Raw genomic sequence first — 12,042 nt, forward strand, 5'->3', positions numbered from 1 at the left:
AGATCAATCAATTGTAGGTCCCCCTGTATCCAGTTATTGGACTTGTGGTACTGGGGGGATGAGCTGGACAACTAGAAGGAGTGATTAGAGCCTAGGATGCTTGAAATTGAGATTATGGAAGCGGATGGACTACATAATTTGTGGGCTCAGTTCAAAATGAAAATGCAGGGCCCCTTGTTCAAAAAGCTTTTTCCTTTCTTCCAGCGATTTCTCTTGACTTGCTGTGGTCTTTCTGTTTGCTACTCGATGTCTAAATAAAGTAAAATTAACCCTTTGCGGTCCAATTTTGTTTTTGGAATTCAAACAGTCTGGTCCAAATTAATTGACGGGATTGAATGTTGAACCGGTTTGCAGTGTCAACCTCAGCCTCGATGTTGGACCTGCTCCTAGCGCCTGGTCTGTCGAGTCAGCCTCCACGTTGGCCCGAAAAGGGTTAAAAATTTTAAATTATTAGCACGAATTTTTGAAATTTTATTCATTTCTTGATTTGAGAGACAGAGGAAGAGCAAAAGCCAGAGCAAGAGAGAGAAAGAAACAGCAATTTGTTGTTCCAGTTATTTATGCATTCATGGGCTAGTTCTTGTATGTGTACTGACCAGGATCCAACCCACAACCTTGGTACATCTGGGCAACAATCCAACCAACTGAGCTACTGGCCCAGGGCTAGCATGAATTTTATCATTCATCTTTATATTGTGCAGTCTCAGTTTTAAATGCAAATATCATGGTATTTAACTCGCATGTGGAATTACCACTAGTAAATAACATTTATTGTGTATTATGGCTTGTCCCCAGAGGGTGCCTTGAGCTGTCCAGAAAAGACAAACACAAGAAAGACTGAGGAAGTTTAGAAGGAGAAATAGACGTTCCCCCGCACCCCTGCCCCAAGCCTGCAGCCAGACTATGCTCCCCTGGGCTCGTGGACACTCTCAGGGTGACTGGTGCCCCCACCCCCACCTCCAGGGCGGGATCCCTCCACACGGGGTGCGATCTAGGGAAGTCAAGCCAGGTGTCCCTCCTGCCCAAAGGTCCGCTGCCCAAACCAGGGCGGACAGGCAACCCCCGACGGTATTGCCAGCTTGTCGCACTCCGCACCTGGATCTGGGTAGGCGAGAGTTCCTGCCCCAGGAAAGGATGGTCACCACCGCAGCCCTCTCCTTGACCGCGCCCAGCCCCCTGCCGGCGACGGAAGGTAGTAGCAGTGGAGGCGGGAAGGGCAGGGCCTTAGGAGCCATCCCTGGAAGGGGGGACAGCGCATGAGCCAGCCGAGGCTTCTCGCCCCTGGCGCATGCTCCAGTGTCCTATGAGACTTCACCTCTAAAACTCAGTTTCAAGGATAAAAATTTTAAATGTCAAGGCAATGACAGCAGAGCATGGGGCCCCGTGAGACTGCACTGGCCACACACCCCTGAAGCCAGCCCATAAGTAAGTATCTATCCCAATTATTGGTGAGAGCATCTAGAGAGCAATGCTGTCCAATAGAAATAAAATATGGGCCACGCATGTGAGCCATGGGTATCCTTTTAAATTTTCTAGTTAAAAAAAAAGTGAAAAGAAGCAGGTGAAGTTGATTTCAACTTATACTAAAGCATTATCATTTTCACGTCATCAATATTAACAATCATTGAGACATTTTACCCTTTTTTTTTCATACTAAGACTTCAAAATCCCGTGTGTATTTTACACTTACACCACATCCATTCCAATTCCATCGCCACATGTGGCTAGTGGCTAATGTAGTGGACAGGGCAGGTCTAGAGAACGAAAAAGGAAATGTGTGGCTGGAGTCCTGTGTGTGCCGTTGCCACTCAGTGATTAACACTGGCTGCCAAAGCAGAAATATGACCAACATCTGCCAATCACATTACGTTAACAAGCAACTTGGCCCCAGAATTTCTGTGAGAGATTTTGATGACTAGCGTGTCGCTATTTTAACATAAATGTTATTAGGTTTAAAATATTCCTTTATCCTATCTAATAAAAGAGAAACATGGTAATTAGCATACATCCGCTATCTTTCCCATTGGCTAATCAGGGCGATATGCAAATTAACTGCCAGCCAAGATGGCGGCCGGCAGCCAGGCAGCTTGAAGCTAACATGAAGCTTGCTTGCTTCAGTGACGGAGGACTCCTACGTTCCCCTCCTGCCTTGCCGGCCTCTGAGCTTGCAGTTTGAAACATTGTTACAAATATAGAAGCTAAACAAAACCCCAGAAACCTGCTTTCAGCCAGCCAGGATCTCAGAGCTGGAGTTGATACAGTGTTTCGATTACAGAACCCAAACAAACCAGATACCTGCTTTCAGCAGCCAAGGCCTAAGAGCTGGAGTCAAGCCTCAAAGCTAAAGCTGGCCCAGAATAAAAAAAAGAAAAAAAGGAGCAGTTGGGAGCTTCAGTCACCCGCCAGCCTGAAAACAGCCCTCAGCCCCTCACCCAGACTGGCCAGGCACCCCAGGGGGGACCCCCACCCTGAAGGGTGTGTGACCAGCTGCAAACAGCCATCTTCCCCTCACCCAGGCTGGCCAGGCACCCCAGTGGGGACCCCCACCCTGATCCAGGACACCCTTCAGGGCAAACCAGCTGGCCCCCACCCGTGCACCAGGCCTCTATCCTATATAGTAAAAGGGTAATATGCCTCCCAGCACCAGGATCAGCGGAGCTGAGAGGCCTCCCAGCACCAGGATCAGCGTGACAGGGGGCAGCGCCCAAACCCACTGATCGCCCTGAGGCTCTGTGTGTGACAGGGGGCAGGGCCACAACCTCCCTATCCACCCTGCTCTGTTTGTGACAGGGGAAGGCGCCCTAACCTCCTGATCCGCCCTGCTCTGTGTGTGACAGGGGAAGGCACCCCAACCCCCTGATCAGCCCTGCTCTGTGCCTGATAGGGGGGATCTCCCCAACCCCCTGATTGCCCTGCGGCTCTGTGTGTGACAGGGTGCGGTGCCCCAACCCTCCCCCCCTCCCACCCCACGGGCCCTGCTCTGTGCGTGATGGGGTAGAGCCATAACCTCCCCATCGGCCCTGCCCTGAGTGTGACAGTGGCGGCGCCCCAATCCCCTGATCCGCCCTGCTGTGTGTGTGACAGGGGGCGGTGCCACAACTCCCCTATCGGCCCTACTCTGTGAGTGACAGGGGGAGCTCCTCAACCCCCTGATCAGCACTGCTCTGTGCGTGACAGGGTACTGAGCCCCAACCCCCTGATGGGCCCTGCTCTGTGCGTGACAGGGGGAAGCTCCCCAACCCCCTGATTGGCCCTGCTCTGTGCGTGACAGGGTACTGAGCCCCAACCCCCTGATGGGCCCTGCTCTGTGTGTGACAGGGGGCAGCGCCCCAACCCCCTGATTGGCCCTGCTCTGTGCATGACGGGGGGGGGGGGGGGTTAGCGCCGCAACCTCCCCATTGACCCTGCCTTGAGTGTGACAGGGGGCGGTGCCCCAACCCCCCAATCAGCCCTACCCTGAGCGTGACTGAGGGTGGCATCGCAACCTCCCAATCCACCCTGCTCTGTGCGTGACAGGGGGCGGCGCCCCAACTCCCCAATTGGCCCTGCTCTGAGCCCGACCAGGGGCTGCACCTAGGGATTGGGCCTGAGCTCTGCCACCTGGGAGCAGGCCTAAGCCAGCAGGTCGTTATCTCCCGAGAGGTCCCAGACTGCGAGAGGGCACAGGCCCGGCTGAGGGACCCCCTCCCCCCCGAGTGCACAAATTTTTGTGCACCGGGCCTCTAGTATATTATAACAGTGTCATCCAGACATTCATTAAACAGTGGTTCTAATGCTAATGCTGAAGAACATAGCCCAAATCCATGAACACAGACGTGTTGTTCGATGTGCCGCAGAGTTAGATGTGTCGCTTGCCATGAGGGAGGCCAAGTAACGACCCTCATGCTCCATGTTGTTAATTTAAGGAATGAACACCTTGGTAGATATTGGAAAATTCTGAGAAATAAAAATCAATGTTCAAGCTGATATACACTTTTGTTTAATCTATGTTTTATTGTTCACAATATTACAGATGTCCCCCCATTCCTCCCCCCACCGTGCCCCTCTCCACCCAGCCCCTAACCCCCCCACCCGAGGCCTTCACCACACTATTGTCTGTGTTCATGAGCTATGCATATAAATATAGAACACGTAGAAGTTTATAAAATTGTTACATAACCAGGCAGAAAGGACAAAACCAAAACCCAGCCACAAGGATTCAGGATCCAGACCAGAGTAATGTGCACCTGAGCTGGCCTGGTTATGCAGGTAAACTCTCTAAGAGCACAAAGCCCTGTTTTATATGTGTTCCTATGGGAGAAAGTGAATGCAACTAGAATGCTGACACAGGGTACATTCCCTTTTTCATCAGCCTTTTCCTTCCAGGAGTCACTTTACTGACGGACTAGCCTGCCATGTAGTGGTGAAAGAAGGAAACTACAGGCTACTTTAAAACTATTTCATGCCTAGTGTTTGATACATCAAAAGAATAAATGTGACATAAAATAAATTCCTGTAAACCCACCACCCAACTTAAGAACGAGAACGTTACCTATTGATGCATCCACCTGTATACCTCTTGTCCTATCTTATTCTACCTTCTCACCAGAGGTAATACTAGTTTGAATTTTATGTTGAACCATTTCTTGGTTTTTGAAAATACATAGTTTTATCACATGTTTATGCTCCCCTAAACAAAATATTTAGCTTACTTACTTGATTGGACTTTATAAAATTGATATCATAATTTTCTGTAGTTTCCCACAGCTTTCCTTTTTTATATGTTACTAGAGGCTCAGTGCACGAAATTTGTGCACAGGTAGGGTCCCTAGGCCTGGCCAGTGATCAGGGCCGATCGGGGCTTTCTGGCTGTAGGCTGGGGCCTTCCTTCCCCCGCTGCCAGCTGCTGGCCAAGGCCTTCCTTCATTCCACACCGCCCCCTGGTGGTCAGCGCACTTCATAGCGAGCAATCAAACTCCCCATCTCCCAGTTGAACTCCTGAGGGGACACTTTGCATATTAGCCTTTTATATGTATAGATATTTGACCAGATTATGTGTGTCACTGTAGTGCATTCACTGCCTGAACAGCTATTTATTTATCCATTCTCCTATCAATGGACATTTAGGAGCTTCCAATTTTTTGCTATTGTAATGGTACTGCAATGAATATTCTTATGCATGTGCAAGAAGTTCTCTGTAGCATATCTAGTTTAATTTTACAAAATATTGCCAAAGTGTCTTTCATAGTTGCACCAATTTACAGTCCACAGGTGGTATATAAAAGGTCCCACTGATCCTCAGCCCCACCAGCACTTGGTGTTACTAATTTTTTTAATTTTTTCCAATGGAGTTGGTGGAAAATAGTATCTTATTGTGCCATTGACATATATTTACCCGATTGTCAATGAGGTTGAGTGTGTTTTTACTTTTTGTTGGCAAATTGTTTCCTATTTTTGTAAAGTGCCTATTAATGTCTTTTGCCCATTATTCTACTAGTTTGTCTTTTTCTTAAGATTAACATCTTGATCTTAATTTTTTGTCAGTAATAAATATCACAAATACTTTCACCCCAGTTTTCATATTTAGCAACCTTGCTGGACTCTCTTATGAATTCTAATAATTTGTCGATTTTGGGGGGTTTTTCAGTGTATACAATTATATTAGCTGCAAATAATGACAGTGTTGTTTCCTTCTTTCTTCTTCTGTCTGTCTTATCTTTGCCTCATTGAACAGAAGAGGTGCTCACAAACACCTTTGTCTTGTTTTGCTCTTAAAGGAACAATGTTTTCAATGATTTCCATTAAGAATGATTGCTACTATAGGCTTTTTTAAAAATTCCTTTTAACATTAGGAAGTTTTGTTTTATCCTGCTTTTATCATTAATGGATGTTGGCTTTTACTGAAGGACTTTACCACATCTATTGAGATAATCATATAACTTCTCCTTTAACCCATTAATGGGATGAATTAAAGCTACAGGTACTTGCCCTAGCTGGTGTGGCTTAGTGGATAGAGTGTCAGCCTGGGGACTGAAGGGTCCTGGATTCAATTTGGTCAAGGACACATGCTCGGGTTGCGGGCTCAGTCCCCAGTGGGGGCATGTGAGATGCAGTCAATCAATGATTCTCTCTCATTATTGATGTTTCTCTCTCTCTCCCTCTCCCTTCCTCTCTCTGAAATCAATAAAAATATTTTTTAAAAAATAATAAAATAAAATAAATAAAGCGACAGGTCCTTAATGTTAAATCATTCTAATATTATTGGGATAAATCCAGCTTAGTCATGATGAATTGTCTTTATTATACACTGTTGGATTTGACTTGCTAGTATGTTGTTTATAATATCTCTATCTATGTTCATGATGTATTCCGTTCTTTTCTTTCTCATACAGTCCTTGATTGATTATATTTCAATGTTATACTAACCTCATGTAATGAGTTGGGGAGTATTACTCTTGTTGATAGTCTTTGTAAGAATTTATATAAAATTAGAATAATTTGTTCTATGAAAATCTGCTAGGAATTGCCTAAAAACCAGCTATACTTGATTTTAAAAAACAAAACACTGATTCCATTTCTTTACCACTATTGTAAAAATCAGGCTTTCTTGATACAGCTTTGATAAGTTATAGTTTTCTACAAGTGTTTCTCTTCCAATAAGTTTTTAATTAATTGGTGTAATGTTATTCTTGATATACTCATGTTATCTTTTTAATCTCTTCTGTATTTGCAGCTTGCTTCTGTTATTCTGTTATTATTTGGGCATGCTGCTACCCACCCCACCCCACCTCCCTTTAAAATGAATCTTGCCACCTGGCCTGGTAACTCAATTGGATGGAGTGTCATCCCAATATGCCAAGGTTGCAGGCTTGGTCCCTGGTTAGGGCACACACAATAAGCAACCAATGAGGGCATAAATAAGTGATCAGGAACAACAAATCTCAATTTCTCTCTTTCTTCTCTCAAATCAATCAATCAATCAATTAAAATCTTTTAAAAAATGAATCTTGCCCTGGTGGGTGACTCAGTTGGTTGGAGCGTTGTTCTGTACACCAAACGGTTGCTAGTTCAATTCCAAGTCAGGGCACATACCTAGGTTTCAGGTTCAATCCCTGGTCTGGGATGCAACCAAGCGATGTATCTCTCACATCAGTGTTTCTCTCTCTCTCTCTCTCTCTCTCTCTCTCTCTCTCTCTCTCTCCCTCTCCCTCTCCCTCTCCCTCCCCCTCTCCCTCTCCTTTCCACTCTCTAAAAGATATTTTTAAAAATCATGTCCTTGGATAAGGATTTTAAAAAAAAGAATCTTGCCAAAGGTTCGTTTATTTTATCTGGCTTTGGTTTGTTGGTCACCTCTGTTGTATGTTTGTTTTTCATTTAATTAATTTTGGCTCTTATCTTTTTTTTTAATATATTTTTATTGATTTTTTTACAGAGAGGAAGGGAGAGGGATACAGAGTTAGAAACATTGATGAGAGAGAAACATCAATTCAGCTGCCTCCTGCACACTCCCTACTGGGGATGTGCCCACAACCAAGGTACATGCCCTTGACCGGAATCGAACCTGGGACCCTTGGGTCCGCAAGCCAACGCTCTATCCACTGAGCCAAACCAGTTAGGGCATCTCTTATCTTTTTTCGTATACATATTTTATTTGGGTTTATTCCATTATTTTCTTTTCCTCTTACAGTGAAATATAGCTTATTCATTTTCAGCCTTTTTTCTTTCTAATGTAAGCATCTAAAGCTAAAAATTGCCTTATAATTACCATTTTTTCTGCATCCACCAGTCTTGATATGTAGAAATTTTTAAAGAAATATTTTTATTAATTTTTAAAGAGAGAGAGAAACATCTTTGAGCCCTCAGTCCAGGAATGTGCCCTGGCTGGGAAACTGGTGACCTCTGGGTGTCCAGGAGGACACTCCCCACCTGAGCCACCTCAGCCAAGGCTAGAATTTTTATCACATATCTTAGCGTTGTGTCTATGAAACTTTCCATTTCTCTTATGATTTCTTACTTGACTCATAAATTATTTAGAAGCATACTTTCTAATTCCAAAATCTCAGGGTGTGTGTCATTTATCTTTCTGTTACAGACTTCTAACTGAATTGCATAAGTTAGATCTATGATCATAGATCATAAAATGTGGCATATGTAAATCAGATTCTTTGAAATTAGTTAAAACTGGTTTATAGCCTTTTATATGATCAATTTTGGGGAGTATTCCACATGCACTTGAAAAGAATGTATATTACTTGATTGTTCAATAGAGTAATTTATAAATGTCACTAAATCAAGCTGGTTAATTGTGTTAATCAAATCTCTATTGGTCAGGGCACATGCCTGGGTTGTGTGCTCAATTGCCAGTGGTGGGGTGTGCAGGAGGCAGCCAATCAATGATTCTCTCTCTTCATTGATGTTTCTATTTCTCTCTCTCTCCCTCTCCCTTCCTCTCTGAAATCAATAAAAAAAATTTAAAAAATTTAAAAAGAGCCTGGTCCAAGAGAAATAAGGCCACATACAAAATCTCAGTCCAGCATTCATAAAGAGGCCAAAACCATCAGAATTTTTCTCCCAATGCTTTTTAAACATAAATAAAAAGCATTTCTAATTAAATGTTCACCATTTACCACTTGTAGCATTTTAGTTTTGTATTATATTTAAAATTTAAAAACATAGTCGTTTTTTGGTTGAGTTGCGTTAAAAAATTTGCAGTGGAATAGGCCCCTTGTGTAATTAATATCTATAATACCTTCATGCCTGTTTCATAAAGACCAAGCAAAATTTTACTAATTAAGTTATTATAAAGGTTTATATTAGTAATAACTTTCCTTATATAAGATTTTCATGACTTCACTTATGTCAAGACCTTCATCAGGAACAAAGTCGGAACTCAAACAATGTTCTTATAGGAAAAACAGAGTTTTATGCAATGGTCGGTTCTTTTCAACTGTTTTCAGGAATGCCCTGAGTGAAAAACTGGATTGTTTTATGCATGGTAATCTAGGCCCCTCCGCTACCCTGCATGTTCCCCAGGGAAGGACTGGTGTGGGAAACCGCCCATTGTCTTCACTAGCAGAGAAACACAAACAGGTATCCCGGAACACTGGTGAACCTTGAACCCATGGCAAGGGCCTGAGTTATGCACCGATTGTCTAGTCCTGACAATGGGGGCTCAAGTTATTTCCTGACCAAATAGTCTCAGAGTAAATCCTTCTAATATTTACTGACCTTTAAGATAGTCTGTCTGCTACCGCAATTGCCTGTCTGACTAAGGGCTTTATGTGTAACCAAAGTTGAATAGAAGGTTGGCGAGGCCTGGGCACCAGTGGAAGTCCTTCCCCTTGAGTTGGACTTGCCCGCCTGGCCCCCCAGTATTTCCAAATTATCTCTTGTCTCGTCTCTTTCATTTGTGTGCGGCTCCTCTTCCAGATCCTGAATGCTGAACCCCACGCGGGACACGGGGGAACACGTACACAGACTGGCATAGCAGAAAGAACTCCGAGTCCACCCTGGCCTCTGCCTGGTAGCCTTGGGCAGGTTAGTTTACATCTCCAAGTTTCCGTTTAATCATCTATCAAGGAGCAATGACAACATCCACGTAACGGTGGAGCAAGGACAGTAAGGCTGCAAGAAATACTGGTTTCGTGGTGCAGCTCAACAAATGCTGACTGACTGACGGGGTAACTGAGAACTGGCCCTGGTTTATTGTCTAGCTAGGAAAAGGGATCCAGCTTTGTCTGCTGGGTCCATTTATAATTATGACTTGTCCATTGTTTGATGGAGGATCCTATAGCCAAACAAATAAATAGTTAAAGTCAAGCAACGAGGGCTCTTTACTTTGGGTGGAAATTTAATTCCCAGACAATCATACATTATGTATAGGCTGCCTTGTCCTGCGCCCAGTACAGGAAGATCACGGAAGCACAGGGGAAGATGGGAGATGGGGTGTGGAGGTGAATGCCCTGGTTTAGAGCTCCCCTCTCACATTGCACGGATAAGGAACCTTCAGGGCCATCGGAGTTAACTCAGCATCAGGGTGATATTGGTGTGGTTATATCTGCTGTAGTCCAGACGTTTTTAAGATGAAAGAGCAGTTGAAATGGCCCAGCTACTTTGGAAGACTGTCTGCAGTTCTTATAAAGTTATATGTATGCTTACCAGGACCTAGCAATCCCATTTACCTGAGAGGCACTAGTATTTACTGAACAGAAATGAAACATCTGTCCACACAAAGATTTGTACCAGAACATTCCTAGCAGCTTTATCACAATCACTCAAACTGGAAACAACTCAAATGGCCTTCCACTGGTGCAGGATGTGGTGCATCCAGACAACAGAATTCTACCCAGCAATAAAGAGCTGGACTCTTGATACATGCAACCACACAGATGAATTTCAAAAGCAGGTCTTACGTGAAGAAACCCAGGAAGGAAAAGCTAGGTGATTCCACTTATATGAAATGTAAGAAAAGACAAACTACAACGACATAAAGAAGACCAGTGGCTGACAGGGATTGGGGGGGGGGGGTAGAAGTGACTACGAAGGGACCCGGGGAAATTTTTTTAAATATATTTTTATTGATTTCAGAGAGGAAGGGAGAGGGAGAGAGAGACAGAAACATTAATGATGAGAGCGAGTCATTGATCGGCTGCCTCCTGCACACACACACACACACCACCCCCACCCGCACCCCACTGGAGATCGAGCTGCAACAAGGGCATGTGCCCTTGACCGGAATCAAACCTGGGACCCTTCAATTCACAGGCTGATACTCTATCCACTGAGTCAAGCTAGCTAGGGCAGAGGGTGTTTTTAAAGAGTTCTCATGTGCTGGGAAAGAGAGGGACTCACACCCCACCAGCTGGGGGTAGTTTTCATGGTGTTTTTTGAGGAAGGCCTGGCCCCCCTGCCAGCCTGGACTCCCCTCTACACAAGCGCCAGCTGTCGGCCCCAGGCAGGACACAGATTTGTTGGTATTTAAGGGCTTAAGGATTAAGTGGGCCAGAGAGGCCCCTCCACACAGCCTCATCCTCTAATGCTGCAAGCCACCCCTGAGTGTTATTAAATCTGTGGTTACGTCACAGGCGCCTCAAGTCCCTTCCTTTGGAGCCCAGCAGGCTTTCAAAGCCAACAGAAAGTGAGGAGACTGGGGTCAGCGCAGGAAGCCTCAGCCCTTCTCTGGTGCATACATAGACCAGTCTGCAGATGGAAGATCAGATTCACCAAAATTAAACCTGGGATCCAGTATGAGCATTGCCATTGGCTGACCTTGGGTACAGGACTTCAGCTCAGGACATTGATTTTCTCTGCTTCAAAACAGGGACATCGCCCGGCCGGTGTGGCTCAGTGGTTGAGAGTTGACCTATGAACCAGGAGGTCACTGGTTCAATTCCTGGTCAGGACACAGGCCTGGGTTTCAGGCTCGGTTATGGGGTGAGGGGGTGCTGGAGGCAGCCAATCAGTGATTCTCTCTCATCATTGATGTTTCTATCTCTCCCTCTCCCTTCCTCTCTGAAGTCAATAAAAATACGAATTTTTAAAATCCAATACAAGACCCCAAGAGAAGACAGGGAAGGAAATAAAATGCAAATGGGCATAGCTCAAACCCCTCACATCATGGAGGGAGCATCAGGTCGGGGAGACTATTATAAATAACAAATCACCAGGGCCAAACTCTGTGCTAAGGGCTTCATGTGTCTTACCCCATTGAATCACCACAACCTAATGCAGTGGATGCCACAGGCTTCTCCTTGCCGATGAGTAACTGAGGCTGAGAGGGACTGAGCAATTTGCCTGGGTGTCACAGCTACTTAGCAACAACACCAGGATTGAAACAGGCAATCTGCCTCGAGTGTTGTCAAGCTTTGCCATTTGTCTCTCTTCCCACAGGGACGCTGTCTCCCCAGGCAGCCTCTTGGGTTCTGACTGAGCCACAAGTCATTCCTCCTAGCTCCCAGGTCTGGCCCAAGCTTTGGGGCCACGGGCGCCACAGCCTTCTTGACCCGAATCTGCCTCAAGATTCGTGTGGGCAAAGATGAATTCTCATTTACCCCTCACCTGCTT

This window comes from Myotis nattereri, assembly GCF_964212035.1.
Source record: "Myotis nattereri genome assembly, chromosome: 1".
In the NCBI taxonomy this organism is placed as follows: domain Eukaryota; kingdom Metazoa; phylum Chordata; class Mammalia; order Chiroptera; family Vespertilionidae; genus Myotis; species Myotis nattereri.